This window comes from Hippocampus comes, unplaced genomic scaffold (assembly GCF_001891065.2).
Source record: "Hippocampus comes isolate QL1 unplaced genomic scaffold, H_comes_QL1_v1.1 scaffold76, whole genome shotgun sequence".
NCBI lineage: Eukaryota > Metazoa > Chordata > Actinopteri > Syngnathiformes > Syngnathidae > Hippocampus > Hippocampus comes.
In genome coordinates this window covers 70,991-86,505 of record NW_017805277.1, presented here as the reverse complement: position 1 = coordinate 86,505, position 15,515 = coordinate 70,991, and positions in this window count along the sequence as shown.

Genomic DNA, 15,515 nt, shown 5'->3' with positions numbered 1-15,515 from the left:
AGATCTCTTTGAGCAAGAACGCCAGATAATATTTGTATCAGTTTTAAAAAGGATTCAGGTTTTTCCTCAGTTTCATCCATTCACATGGAAATTGGACCTGAGGTCAGACACGAGCATAGAAATGTTTTACTTATCAATGAGCCATTCTGATTTTACAAAAGGCCAAATGTATGTACCCCAAAAGCTGGCATTATTAACATAGCCATTTCTTATCCAAATGATCTCAAAGCAATGTGTAAAAACTTGATTGAAATATGATCCCAATTCTATGACTTGCTTTTGTCAAAATAGGATCGAGAAATGGAACGTTTTGAAATTGGTTTTCAAATCTATACCCACGGACGATAGGTTCCCCTCCCTGATCCAACACACTGATTTGTCTGCCTTTGCCGGTACACTACTCATCCACCATCATTTCATCACCCCTGGTAGTTTTGGCACAGATAAGAAGGTATCTTCATTGACAGAGATAATAAGGAAGTCAAATTTGCCAAAGAAGCTGCGCAGAGCAGGCACATGTTTCTTTAATAAGGATGAAAGCGCCGGGTTCTTGTAACCAGATCTTTCTGTAGCAGGCAGCTTTCCATCAAGGAACAGCAGGATCCTCCCTTTTTAGCCCAGAAGCATCAGGACAGATGGGAGCATGACACGCAAAGCCACACGGATGCACACACTCACAAGTGGACACTTGAGTGGAATCCTGTGATATCACCGAGGTCATTTTTATGATGCGTAATAGGAAATCAGTGGCACCTGTATGAGTTTTCAACACCTGTGCACATCCTTCCTCTCCGCTGTCGTGGCGGCGTTACGCAGGAAGTACTCCCCGCCGTGTACATTGATCTGACAGCTCTGTGATGAATTCTGTACCGCTGGGGGTCACGGGTTAAAGGTTAGAGGGTACTCCAGCTGGCAACCGGGGCTGCCATGGACCCCAGCGAGGAGGCATTCATTGAGCGAAGCAGGAGGGGGCACAGTGTTTGATGTGCTCATCCTGGAGGCATTTCTCTCTCTTTCTTCTGCGGGAAAGGTGTCATTTGTTGTGATGACCCCGAAAATGATTCTCACATGACTCTGCAGTCGTACTCAGCCTTTACAGAGCTTTTCAGTAACTTTGAAGTCACTGTTTTCCCAGCTTGTAAATTAATTGGTTTGGTTTGCACTGAGACACCAAGCCTCATTAAGTCCCACTTAATCGCAACATGGGGAAAAAAGTCCTCCAAGACATTGGATGGAATCTGCTTCATTGTCATGAATTGTATACCCAAAACCGGAAAATAGGGAAAACGGCAGTGTAAACAACAAACATAATTGACAATGACAAAGTGAAAAAACAAAAACTGTATTTGTGACAAGGCAAGGACAGATCCTGGTGGCTGACGTATGCCGCATATAATTTACCGTCGAGTGGAAGTGCCGAGGTCGAACGCAAATTGTTGGTTGGTCTTTGATTCATTTGTATCTGGAAATAATTTTTCTCATTGGGGCTAGCATGTTTTCCTCGCAGTTGAGAGACGCCACGGGTTCAAAACGCGACAAAAGCCAATGACAAAAATGCATTTGTGGAGTTAATCCTTTTGATAAACTGAAGTCTCTGCTCTTTAATGTCACACATGATAATGGTTTGAAATCAAGATTTGGGAGGCACATTTTGGTGGAGCTCCAACTTGTTGGACATGGTTTTCATTGACGGTGGCATGGCGCCCGATTTGTTGGCGGTCCTGGGATAAAAACTTTGCATATGCACTCGTGCATATTCTCCCCATAGTTGTGTGTGCTTTCTCCAGGTACTCTCGCTTCCTCCTACATTCGAAAAACATGCACGTTAAGTTCATTCAAGACTGAATTATCCGTAAATGTGATTGTCAGTGTGAATCTTGGTGCCCCTGTGACGTGTAGCCACCCCCAAGTCAGCTTGGATATGTGTGTGTTTGGATATTGCGAAACATCAATTGATTAAAAAAAAAAAAAAAAACTTTTAACGACTGTATATTTGTTTAACAGTACCCACTGAGTTTGCTAACTGTCTGAATCATGTTGCTGAATAGACCACCATATGCTCGTCAAATGCCAACATCAGCTAAAAATGTCCTGTGAGCAAGCTCACATATCGTCACTGCCCCGTGAAAAATACGAACGTCCATTTTCGTGATTTTTACAATTTTTTTTGCCGTAATGGTCTGTCCGAAATGACATTTTACTCTACTTTGTAATCTTTCTGTTAATTTATGAAAACAACAAAAAAGTGCCGGAGCGTGACCAAATCATTTTCAACAGCCCCGCATCTACTTAATACAATGAATATGAAGTTCAACAGAAAATCTCCACTTTTTTTTTGGGTGAAAAAGGACACCTTATGGTGATATTGTCTTGGGGAAGGTGACCTGAGCGACGGTTGCGTTGCGTGACTAAAAATCTCATAAGCCTAAAGAATTTAGGAGACTAAACTGTAGCAGACAGAATTAGTGACATCAATCCAAGATGCCATCATTAAGTTTGTCTTGAGGGTCAGTGCTGTTTATTCTACTGAGGTTTCGTGCTTATGTTGTTCGTCACACTTGCTCGATTTATCAGAAAGGGGGCGTTTCTTCGTGAAAGACCCACCTGAACAAGAATGTCTGTCTTTTCAAAGCCCAAACACGTGATGGAAAATATACCTAATCAGTACATGGCAAAACAACTTTTAATTGCTATTTAACTTGATTTAACCACTTCCACATGTTTACTGAGTTTATGAGGAGCGTGATGAAGGCTGGATAATGGTGTGTGTTTGCATTGAGAGTGAGCCGATCTCTTGTGCTTTCCCTCTAATTATTATGCCTGTCTTAATAATACACATTTAAATGGTTTATCCACGTGAGCAGGGAGGCGAAGAACAGCTCGGCAAATCAACTGTCTAGCATCAGAAAAACTATTGTTAACGCTCCAGGAAGAGCAAGATGTGAATGAACACTTCTCAAGATTTTCACTTGTGGCAGAATTGCAGAGTAACTCATTTTACAAACATACAAATGATTGAATCGAACCGTTTTTGTCACACTGCATCAGTGTGCACAACTTGGGGCATCATAAAACAGATGGATATATTATTTATTGAGACATCTCAACTTCCCTTAGCTCACCAGTACGGCACTAATATTACGGTAGTAGTTTTCGGCAGAGGATAAAAAAAAAAAAATGACTGTGAGCACTGTTATTTTGTCTTTATATATGTGTTGCTACACCGAGTGTATTCATTCCGCAGATTAAAGGGTTATTAGCACCATAATATATTTGTTAATTAGCATTAGCATTAAGGTAGGAGATTGAAAGTCTAAGCTCCGTGGTTGTTTTTATTACAAAAGCTTTAATTCTCTTTTTTACCTTTAATTTGACTGTAAACTTCAAATGGGAGTGGCAATAAACAGCTTGATGCCTTTTTTTTTTTTTTTTTACATATATTCACTATTTGCCAAACTGATGCTTATTGTGAAGTGAGTCGGGAATCATAATAAAATCTTATAAAACAAATAAAACACCGTGCCATAGGCAAATACATAAATAAATAAAAAGATAAACACAAAGCTAACAACTCTGATCAGTGAATGCCATGAAATAGACATGAAGTGAGGGGCAAGTCTATTGTGTGTGTGTGTGTGGGGGGGGGGGTGTCTTCATATACTGTGGGATGATTACTTTTTCCTGTACCTACCAGATAGATACATGACAAAGGGTGTGAGTATATTTCCTCTTCCCTCTTCCTCAGCTGTCACCAGCTCCATTGTAGCTGGGAAAGTGTGAGGATCACATGGTACAAGGCCCCAGGCTGACTGTCTCATTCTGTCCCCTTCTTTGGACTCACCTGCTCAGGAGCGAGTTCACTTTTCTCCCGACCAAAAGGCCCACATCATGTGGAAGCTGAAACTTCTTTCACTACACACAACTGTTCAGCAGATGATTCCCTGTGTGGCGCATCTATAAGTCAGACTTCTCCCTCGTCACTGCGTTCATGTTTGCGTCCTCTCCACCGTGGAGGTCTTTCTCGCAGCCCTGTAATTTGTGCGGTCAAATTCCACCGAGAGATGTCTAATGAGCGCTTAATGGGCATTGGTGAAAGCATCAATTAACTTAATTGTAGATCATTGTGTTAATTTTAGTCATTTAGAAAACCCCAGCTTTCCTAAATGTTGTGAGTGTGTGGGGAGATGACGGAAGAGCGCGAGGGGAGGCTAAGCGGCGGTTTGCCTCAAATGCTGAGACAACCTTCATGTGATTTATTGCAAGTAATGATGGTGGCCTGGAGCTGATGATTGTTTTCGAAGTGGGAGGGTTTGTGTTTTCATGCGGTGCATACAATGTGTAGATAATTACATTTCAAACGCCGTGTTTGGGGGTTTCGCGTGGTGTCAGCACTCAGCTACTCGTCTCATTTTGACTATTGTTTGTCGGTGGTTTGCCACTTCAAGTCAGTGGGGGCGACGGTGGCTCAGGACTTGGCTTTAAAGACTGTGAGGGATTTTTTTTTTTTTTTTTTAATGGACCAGTTGAGCTTGGGACGAGTGACTAGAGAGATACAGTACTGCTGTGCTTCACAAAGCACCAAAAGTATTGGGACACTGGGCCATGAGTCGATGTGTAACCCGCAATTACAGCAGATAACCACCGATGCGCTCAAGTTCTTCTATGTTGGGTCAGAGACAATTTATGACAGATTAAGATTGCACGACTGTCCTCGTTTTTATGTTATGTGTTGTGTGAAAAGTATTTTCCTGTCTTTACTCAATCTTCGCCGAACGATACTTGTGGCAGTTAACTACACCATTTTTACCGAGCTTGTTGTCATCCGCCGCCGGGAACGGACTGGAGTCGAGTGATTGTTGGTACATACAACTTTAATATTTTTTAGACAGCGAAAATGCTGCAGTGTGGGGCATTCGATCGTGTGTGGGCACATAAATGTTTTTACATAGAGAAATTATGGTTGTGTGAGTGAGCATGATGCAGGCCTGAAAATGCATTTAAAGCAATAAAAACTGAAGGCTCATCTAAATGCAGACGCTGCGTTAAATCCATTAAAAAAAAAAAAAAAAAAAAAAAACAGGGAGAAGATGCAAACTCCACACAGGGAGTCCAGAGCTGGAATCGAACCCTGCACCTCTGCACTGTGAGGTCAACGCGCTAACCACTGCGCCACCGGGCCGCCTCAAATACATTTTCCTCATTAAAATGTATTGAAATTCCCCAAATCCATTCTAGGTAATGTGTTTTTAATAGGAAAAAAAATGCACTTTCTTGTACAAAAACATCTCATGAACCCTTTCATGCACCCTGTGACCTGGTAACGTGGTAAGCTGTCCACTGTAGTAACCGCTGTCCCCGAAAGGATTAAAGAAACTGTACGAAACTGCTTTTACAAAGTGTAATTCATTGAAATTGATTGCTGTAATGATTGCAATGTCTTTGTAGGTTAAAAGAAATGGCAGTGCAACTGCAAACTATGAAGCTGTGCTTTTTCATTAGAGCCCACACACTCAGGCACAACATCTGCGCAACAGAAACATTATGCAAAGTCAGGCCAGAATCATTCTTCCTCAAAGAGCAATTAAGACAAATATTCATTTTGGTGTTGGGCTGAGCCATAAATTGCTGCGAGCTGTAACATTCGCTGCGTGTTTTGCCATCCCCGAATTACAGGCGTAAATCAAGACTTAAGGCTACATTTAAATACTGACAGACAGGCAATTTATTCTTGGCCCCCACTGGCATTTAGCGCTATAACACTGTGTGAACATATGAGTGTTTCTTTCACAATGCACACAATCCTGCCCGACAACTCCCACTGGCTGTGGTCTTCATTGTTGCCCGCACGTTTTTCAAGAGGTTTGTCAGTGACACAAAAACAAGTGGGATGTGAGGTATGCACTTTTGCAACAAAGAGGAAAATAGTTGCTCTTCAACAATGCGTGGGATGGATTCATTTCTCTCTAGTTTTTGGTTATGGTAGACTTTGCAGTGATTTTCAGTCACACGCAAAGTAATTCAAGTCCATATGTATATTAATCCATATATTTGAAAAATGTACAGACACATCGTGAGGATGGACACGTTCGATAAATAGTGAGCGCCTTCAAAATTGGATGTGTTAAGCAATTTTGTGTTGTTAAACTACTCAAGGTTTGTAGCAATCGCAAATAAATAATTACGGGATGATTTTTTTAAATGTAATAATTTTGAGTGCAACTGAATATGATGGGTCAAAATATTAGAGACATCTCTCGATATAAAATAGTGCAAGTGTACCTCTGTGCAAACAATAAGCACAATATTCAACATCCATTCATCCATCCATTTTCTAATCCGCTTCTCCTCACGAGTGTCGCATGCGTGCTGGGGCCTATCCCAACTGTGTTGGGGCAGTAGGCAGGGGACACCCTGAACTGGTTGACAGCCAATCGTAGGGCGCACACAGACGGACAACCGTCCGCGCTCACACTCACAGCTAGGGACAATTTAGAGTGTTCAATCAGCCTGCCGCGCATGTTTTTGGAATGTGGGAGGAAATTGGAGTACACGGAGAAAACCCACATAGGCACGAGGAGAGCATGCAAACTCCATACAGGAAGGCCGGAGACTGGAATCGAACCCCAGACTTCTGTACTGTGAAGCGGATGTGCTAACCAGTCAACCACCAAGCTGCTCAATGTTGAACATATTAGATTGATACAATTGAAACCAAAATGGAGCATTTTCTTTGTTCGGTCTGACTTTTTCATGCAGCCCTTTAAATTTGATTTATGCGTCAATTATGAGTAACTGATGGCAAAAGAACTATCTGGATAAGTGTTAAATTATTATGACTGCTCGGCTCCCACGTTCCCAAAAATATACTGGTCAATGGAAGAAAAATAGGAAAGGAAAAATGTAAAAAAAAAAAAAAAAAGTAGGCTACTTAATGATACAAATAAAGTGTATGACACATAAAGTTGAAATACAAATTGTACCCAATTCAATGTTTAAAAACAGTCCTGTAACTGAAGAGCAAATACGTTATATTGAACTATAAAAAAGAAAAAAAAAAGAGTAAAAAAAATGTATTGAACTTAAGAGTTAAATCTAACTGAACTATACTTGGGCGTTGTATTCTTTGACAGGATATATTGATAGACAGATACTTTATTAATCCCATGAGGGCTATTCAAAATGGAAATTAAAATACTGTTAGTGAATAATTCATGTCATGACACTTAGCCTACATGTTGCTCTTAAAGTTTCTCATAATTTCATTTGGATCGCATATCCTTTTGACACCAGAAATCCTTCACATCAATACAAAGTGACCCCTGTCTGTAGCCACAAGGTTCTACTGATCTGGGCTCTTCTAAATTGAATCAGAGCTGGCATGTTTCTCCACACGGGCCAGTTGGGACTCCAAGCCGTCGAGAGGGAACCCAACACTCGTGTGGTTGATCCGTGCGTGTAGATGTTGCCTCTCGGGCCTCCGTGCACATGAAAGCCGTTCCACTGGTGCGCGCAAGACTCGCGAGGGCAGGTCGAACGGGGGGGGCAGGCTGCGTCGGTCCAATCTGTGGCACACTTGATCCATCAGACCTGAGGGGTTGCACTCAAGGTTGCGGTTTCTCCGAGACTGACAGAACTTTGCTGTAATGGGCCACATCTCCTGGCCTCGAGCTCTGTTTGACAGCCCAGCCTCGGCGACACAGTAACTGGAGGGCTGTTTCTATTATCTTGAAGGCGGCGGTCTGATTTAAGTCGTTTGATCAGCGATGGGGAACACAGTTGTGTTTGATGTTGTTGTTATGGTTGTGTGGGAAAGAGAGCAAAGCCATGGCCGTGTCTGAATACAAACATCGATTATTATTTATTTCTTGTACATAATTAGGTGTTGTTTACAGTTCAGCCAATTAGAGGGCGAGGAACCGTATTTGATAATTGGATGAATGGATGCCACGCGCCTCACTTGAATGCAATGGAACCACGGGATATTTCCCATTCGTGAATAAATGGTTGAATAAATTTCAATAAATGCCATTGAATTAAATATATTGAAATAAATCAGGAAAGTCTACTGTAAGTCTGTGCCATTATGAATAGAGGGCCGTTTAATTTTTCTTTAGTACATTTGAAAGGAATTCTCATGTTAAAAAAATACAAATAAATACATGTAATACTAATGATAATATAGATTAGTGCGCTAAAATGCTTAATATGATTTGGACAAAATGCTCAGAGACCAACTCTATCTGTGTACAATGGAAAATAATTAACACAAAGAAAGATCAAGGATGAATATAATCATACACATATGAATATGATAATAAAATGTAGTAACTTGTATTCCATTGTTGTGATTCGATGCTAATTGTTTTACGCTTCTATTCCTTGCTGTCTTTGATAAGCTAAAGCAACTAGCTGCTGAATATATGTTTAAAATGATCAAAAGTTCAATCTGAGAATATTATTTTGCCAAAATGATTAAATGTGGGTCGCAGACAAATACACACTCACTTTGTTAAGTACACCCTGGTTCCAAAAAATACATTCTTTGATCATAGAACTACTTATTGCACGTTTATTATTGCGATCAATACTCCATACTCTTGAGAGCTCTCTCTGAAGAAGGTATGGGAACCATATTAAACACATTTTAATTAATACCTCTCTGTGACAGTCAATCATTTTGGATCTCCTTGGCTCATGCTGCCAAATGTAAAGATGTGGCCTGAGTCTCGAACCAACGAGAAGATTTTTTTCATTTTTTTTCCCTTGGTAACATATCGCACATGATGTTGAAGATGTTTGGCATTTGCACAGGGAGTGGAGGACAGTAGATCACAGTGTGACCCGGAGCGCTGCAACATTGGGCTGACACATATGGATTCCATAGTGAGGAGCAGATAACCCGGCAGACGCACTGGAGCCATCCCTGGACGAGACAGGAAGTGACTCCTGTTGCTCTTAAAAAAAAAAAAAAAAAAAAATCCAAGTGTGTGCTTGCTTGCTTGCTGACATTAATAAAGCCTCTGTTGACTTAATGACGCTCCTGCTGTTGTACGGACAGTCAACGAATCGTCTGGCGGGAACGTTGCCAACGCGCAACTTTAAGGCCACGGCAGTAGATTTATGGAAGTAAATTACATCCCCGAGGAGTGCGTGTGTTCCACTCGCTGATTTGAAATGGATGCATTTTTCATGCTTGTGCTGTTTAACATCACAACATACAAAGCCTTTGTCATTCCAAACAAGATACTTCAACAGGAAGTTGAAACATAAAGCCATGAAGTGACGCCGGTCACAAGTTGCCGCGCGTTATGTATGGCAACATCACAGACTGATCATCTGCTTTCACTTTGGTCTTGGTGAAGTGTGCATATTTGTGTGCCATGTAATAGTTAATATATGCACGAATGAAAATATAACGATACTCACAGGCATATATTATTTTTCCTTTGTGGAAAAACATGAAGAATATGACTGCAGCGTATTGAGTCTGTACCGTGTGTCGCTTTGATTGCATTGTAATGCCCCCAGGTGGTTAAGGAAGACACAGTCGAGGGAGTAGCACAATATCTATTAACTGAAGCAAAAAATTGGCTAAAACAGTTTAATTCTTCACATTCGACATAATTACATGACTACATGTTTTTAGAAAGCACGAGATGATAGAGTTCTGTCATTTATTTATTTCTGTATTTATTTTCATTAGTAATGTTGGCACCGCCATCACAACTGTCCTGGCTGGTCCACCAGCATTACGGACTACTAAAGTAGATGATCCAGTGTCACCACGGCAACAGCAAGGATTGTCTTCTCCTCGTTCCCAGTGAGCTTGCCACCAAAATTTCTTTGAGGCTGTTATTTATATAAGATAAATAAGATAAGAAAACCTTTATTAGTCTCGCAATGGAGAAATTCCCAATTCACAGCATATGTATAAATGAGGTGTATATTTATTTTGTGAATGCAAACACTTTGTTTTTCTTCTTTCTTCTTTCTACCCACAATCTTGCTGCTGTAGACTGTAAATTTCCCCAGTGTGGGACAAATAAAGGATATCTTATCTTATCTTATCTTATTTTAAGAAACAAGTAATACACTGGTGATAACTGCAATATAGAGTTGATTAAATGATCATTACAAAACATCTCACTGGGAATTGGAATTGTAATCACTCACTTTCGATAAGGTTGATTAGTCACACTGTAGCCATTGAATGGAGATGACAGCTTTTAAATTATCTGCATTGGAAAAATTGTTCCGTGCCATCAAAGAGGAGAATTTAAACAAATTGTCTGAGCTGCATTTCGTTTTAATGGTTTAATCTCCGTTTGGAATGTAAAATGAGAGTGTCTTGAGTTTATAAACATTGGCGCCGTATCAAGTATGACATATAGGCTAGATAAAGATTTGATGTTGCAGAATTGAAAAGGATTTCAAGGGTCAAGTGAGTGTATTTATTGTTGGAACTTTGGACTGTCGTTTTGTACTGGGGCTGACGTGAAGGCACGTCGTCCCTCACACTTTCAAGACTCCACACAAACAGGAGAACACCATGTTCAGGTAAGCAAACAGTTATTCTCCGTACATGTTAGAAAGTGCTGACTTGGAAAAAAAAAAGATCAAGCATATTATTCATTTTAAATCATTCCAATTGTAGGATTACTCTTTTGGTCACGCTGATATTTGGCATTGCTGCCAAGCCATATAAGCCATGGGTATGTACATCAAATATGTTGAGATGAAACTAAAAACAGCTTCAAATGTGTGCCTGTAAATGGAATGAATACAATATTGATACAGTATCTGTGATCTCTGATGAATATTGACGTTGAGCTCTATTCTCAGAATAAACTTGACGAGAACGCCTTCCAGGACACAGTCAGGTCAGACTTTTTTTTCCCCATTAAATGTTTTCTTTGGGTGGCACCTCACAGTTCTGAAGTTCAGGGTTCAAACTTTGACTCAGGCCCCGCTGTGTGGAGTTTATCTCCCTGCTATAAAATGTACTCAAGTGAAAAAATATATTTCTGACTGTTGAGTATCTACAATCTTCCTTTTGATAACTCTGCAAAACGAGAATAAAAAGTTTTGTCTTCTAAACGTAGCTCGCATCGGTTCAGACTATTATGCTGTCAAATGTCTTCCTACTGCATTGTTATCTTCGTAAATAGAAACTGATAAAAAAAAAAAAACTAACTAAATTGACAAACGATGACAACCAAATTAATATAATTTACCTGACTGTCTTTATTTATTTATTTTTAGTTCAGTTTAGATGGCGTATTTTTGGAGCCGGCAGTCAAACATTTTCCTTCAATAAGGTTCATACAACTTCCTCATAACCAGTAATGAAATCTCAATAGCAATTTATAATGCCTTCTTAACAAGGGGGAAAAAAAAACAGTTCTCGGAAGTGAAATGCTGTTACATTAAAACTGCCTGGTAAGAATTGAAATGAGGTTGCCTTGATTTGAGATATTTCATCTCAGTTGTAGTTTTGATATTTAAATGTATAAGTCCCCAAGATCTCAGTCAATATCTACCTCGATGAGCCCTCGTGACACCTTTTTACGTGGTGTTGTCATCAGTGCAGGTCGAAAAACATAACAAGCTCGTACAGTTGATCTGAAGGTGTCGGAATAAATGTTAAAAAAAAAAAAAAAAAAAAAAATCAGAGAACTACATACTCAAAGTATAGATAACTAAAAAAATTACGGTAATGAAAAATTTCCACCTCTTATGAACTCTCTTTCTGACATGTTGGGATGCTTATTGCAGGTCAGAAGTCGGAAATATGCTTTTGAGTGTGGAAGTAGAGCCTCCGGAGGAAATGGATCAAACTGACGATGACATTGACCCCAAAATGAAGATCTGGGAGGATGTAGCCGCCACAGGGAAGGAAAAACGGGCCCTGGTGGCAGAAGTGGACTTAGATGGTATTCAACATCCTTCTATAAAGAAGGTTCCGGCTGAATATGAAGAAGAGGAGCAGGACTGGGATGCCGTCTACCACAAAGCCCGAGTGCAACTAGATGAATATCTTGCCCCGCTCACCGCTGAATACAAAATGGCTCGACTTGTACAACCCCTTGAACAGGTGAGAGATCACCTGGAGCCTGAAGAAGACATGGATGACTTGCACCATCCTGACATGCAGAGCTGGTTGCCAAGTTACCAAGATGATGACAGCGCCGCTGCTCCTGTTGAATGGCAGTCAGATAGGAATTATGACGAACCGGAGGAAGATCTGGATGATCTCTACCACCACTGATCATTCACAGCAACATATAGAAATGCATGTTTGAAGATCACCACAATGTATCCCACTGGAGATCCTCAAGTTGTTGATAAGATGTATCGTGTACTGTAAATTGTTCAATGAAGCAGTTGTAATAATAAAATTTGTAACCCTTTCTATGACTAATGTATTTTTTGTTATTAAATGGAATTATTGACACTCTTAAAGACAAAGTCAAACCCCAAATTTTCTTTACAATATGTTCTATGCGCCTTGACTAGTCTATACACGGCATTCTGATTCATATTGCGTTTGTGAAATTTGAGTGAAGCAGCTAAATCCACCCGTTTTTAGCCTTAATATCAGTGGCGGCCATTTTGCTACATTCTGTCAACTGAAAATGACATCAGAGTTACTCACCTGAGAAACTCTGATGTCATTTTCAGTTGATGGCAAATGGCAAAATGGCTGCCCCCTGAGATGGTTACAGACGGATGCATTTTGCTACTTCATGTCATGTTTAAAGTAGTTAAGCTTCCTTGAACATATTTTTGTAAAGAAAATTTGGGGTGTTGGCTCCCCTTTAATGTTGCTACTGAAATTACGAGAAAAGTGTTGTAAAGTTACTCGAAGTTGTAGTATTGCTTGAAAAAGAAGTAAATTTATATTGCTGATTATCTTATTTTTTGCTCATTTTTATTTTTTTTATATTAATCAAAAACTTACAAGTTCAAAGTTACCATAGTGAATTATACATAGATTACTATTGAAATACTGCTTCCCCCTCCACTCCCCAAAAAGAAAGAAAAACACCACCTTATTAAAATCCCCACATCTTTGCTAATGAGGCATTTGTCTAAAGACAGTGAGAGATGTTTCCCCTCTAAGCATAATTTTTTTAAAGATTATAATCAATGTTTTGACTGAAAATTATGCTCTTGAGTTCGTTAATGCATATTCGATATGATTAAGCTTCAGGAAAAAATATTTTTCAGGTTTGATCAATGTGTCTTACTGTATGTTCTCAGGTAAACAGAATAATCAAAATACTGTATAAATAATATCATAAATGCTCGGGGGGAGGGGCTTATTTAAGGGTCATGAATGTTATTAATTCCACTGACCACGGTTCATCTTTTGCCTGTTGTTGCTGCTTGTTTTTGTTGGGCCCCAGGGCATAATTCAAAGCAGAGACGAGTGGCGATATTCCGACAGTCTCTGCAGCCAAGAATGTGAGATAATGAAAATATTTGTCAGATGACCCTTCTATCCCCATCCCCACCCCACCAAACACTTCTTTTTCATCTGACACGCTCAGCTGGATGGCAAAAATGTTTAGGAGTCCTCTCAGTGACTGCATGATCTTGCTTCTGTAAAAAAAAAAAAAAAAAAAAAAAAGCCCCAAATACACATGAAACTGCCTTTTTTTACAGCTTTACTTAATTCCATTTAAAATCAAATCTTTCAAAAATACACGTGAAGAGTCAAAGGAGGCCTGCAAATCTATGTTGACAATTTTTTTTAAATAATTAAATATTTTCTCAAGCTGCTGTATGTTGCCTGATGTCCTCTGGTGACCCACGGAGGAGACTTTGTACCATTAAGATGGAGCAGACTTTTTCATTGGGTTTAGTGTTTAAACTGAATTATAGAACGACATTGATCAGGCCTTTCAAAGAGGCACTCAAACAGAACAGTATTTTTATTTTCTTCTTTTTTTTTTTTTTTTTTTACAAAAATGGATAATGTATTGTATTGTGCATTGACAAAGTAAGACTGGGGCGGAAAGGCTCACTCATATGGTTTCAGAAATTGAAACATAACAAAATATGTGCGATCTTGTTCATTTGACACTTGGGCAGGTTCTCCGGAGCAACCATTTCGACAAGCCATTAAAAAGTCACTTTTACATTATAGCAATTTGTACTATAAATCAAGAACTGCAGTTTCCACAGTGTCAGCCTGTCGGGAATATGCATGGTTACTGTTACAGTAGCAGTCCTTTATATGGAGAACGAATCATTGGACTCCTGGGTAACTAATTTGAACCCTTTGCTCTCGGGTAAGTAAGCTACTGTATCCCTGTGTTGTACTTTAGGTCTAATAGTGGAGGCCCGTGTGATGTTTTAAGGAAAATAAATCATTTCTGACAGCAGAGCAGGGCTGTTAAAAGACAGAAGGCATTGGTGGACACTAAAGTAGAATACATAGGGTGAAAGTCGGAGGGAATACAAGAGAGAGTGTGGTTGACTTGCAGGAGAGGAAAAATCCCACCCCCAGGAGCCCCTCCCAAATCACCCAGCGCGGACCCATGCTGCGCTCTCTTTCTTTAGGAGTTCTTTAAATGAGTTTATCACGCCACGAGGGTCCGCGCTGCTTCGGTGTTACGTTTTGGTCCTCATTGTGCGCTTGGAGAAGCTCAATTGAGTCGACATTTATTATTTTGACCTCTCTCCAGCCCTCAAAGGGGGACGTTTCTTTTCTGAACCTTCGGTTGATGCAGACTTTATTGTGCGCCCCGCGAAGAGCTTCTTTCGTATTGAAAACTTTTGTTCCACGAGAACGGCGAGAAAGCCAACTCTACGGGAGAATATTGAATGAAAAATAAAAATCAATTAGGCCATGGCCTTGAGGGCGAGATACGTGTGAACATCAGAGAGTGCATAAAAAAATGGACCAGAGGGTGTGGGGGATGGGGGGGGGTTACTTTCTGGGAGTTAATTTTATTTTGGACCCTAACGAGCTCCACGAATTGCTTGCATATTTGAAAGGAAGTCAAGAATGGACTTGGACTCATTTTTTGAATATGGAAAAACTAGTTGTAATTGTTTTATTTTCAGTTAACGAAGCCGAGCAATTTCGGCCTCAGTGCAGTCACGCAAGATTCTTTCTAAGACGATGTTTGAACAATGAACACTTTATAAATATACATTTATAAATCGCCAGCCCAATGGCGAGATTGGCCAGCTATTTTTAAACATTTTCCAAAAACAAGTTCAGCAGTCCAGTTGCATCAGTTAAAGCTATAATGTTTATGTATTAAAAACAATCGCAAGCATGTTTTATGGACATTGTGACCATTATAGTCTTATATTAATTCCAGTATAGATTAGCATTTCAGACACCACAAAAAGAAACAAAAAGAGTATAGGTTTAAAAAAAAATGCGTTTTTTTTTTTTTACCACTGCATTTTCTTTTGCCTGACACTTTTAACTGCACGTGACTTCCCTCTAGTGGCGAACCCCCGACAGTTGCTACATTGTAGGAGTCATCTAAAAG